Below are 1,008 nucleotides of genomic sequence, written 5' to 3'. Positions count from 1 at the left end.
ATAGAGTAGGTCTAGACCACACTCCAGAATTTACAAGGACCCAACAGTTCTAGTTCCTTTTAGGCAGAAACCAGACCCAGGCTCTTGGTAGGCGGTGTCTGACGGGCCGGTTGGGGTTAGTGGAAATAAACAATAAATAGAAAAAATTGTAGTTTGTAGCAAGTTCTTTGTAGTAGTCATGGCATAGCAGGGCACTGTGCGGCATTACAAGGCCCAGCAGGACATAGCTGGCACCGCAGAGTGTAGCAGATGAACACCGGCACCGCAGAACGTGTAGCGGGACCATGGCGACAGGCTACCAGATTTTGGAGCATCTGTCCGAGGGAACATGCTGGGGAAAAAAAGAACAAAGGACTCGGGGGAATGACTCCCCAGAGCTAGGTTAGTAACACGCATTTCTGGGACATGGATGCACATCAATGAAAAGATAGAAAGATAGAGGAGAGAGGAGCTCAGTGCTGTTCAAAGGATGTCCCAGCTGTCTAAAACTATTACAGCAAAACCAAGAGAGACAGGGTAAAGAGAGGAGCCTGGTCGGGCTAGAACTCTCCCCAACCGGATCGGGCTGTATGCCAAGTCTCCTTTTAGTTTTATTATATGCTTGATATAGATAGATAAATCTGACAACTATGACGAGAAGCGGTGGGCCGGTTGCGGGGACGCTGCGACTCCTCACTCCCTAACAATATTCAATTATGCCTACTGTAAGCTTTATCAAAGCCAACCAAGAGAGACAGGGTAAAAAGGAGCGGTAGGGCTAGAGGGGGGGGGGGGGGGCCCCCGGGTCTTTATCCTTCCTTTCGTTTTTTTTGGGGGGGGGGGGGGTTTGTGGGGGGGGGGGGGGGGGGGGGGGGGGTGGGGGGGGGGGGGGGGGGGGGGGGGGGGGGGGGGGGGGGGGGGGGGGGGGGGGAGCTGGTCAGGCTAGAACTCTCCCCAACCGGATCGGGCTGTATGCCAAGTCTCCCTTTTAGTTTTTTATATGCTTGATTATATGATAGATAAATCTGA

The sequence above is a fragment of the Etheostoma spectabile genome, chromosome 14, assembly GCF_008692095.1.
Source record: "Etheostoma spectabile isolate EspeVRDwgs_2016 chromosome 14, UIUC_Espe_1.0, whole genome shotgun sequence".
NCBI classification, from domain to species: Eukaryota; Metazoa; Chordata; class Actinopteri; order Perciformes; family Percidae; genus Etheostoma; species Etheostoma spectabile.
Note: the sequence above shows the minus strand (reverse complement) of the source record.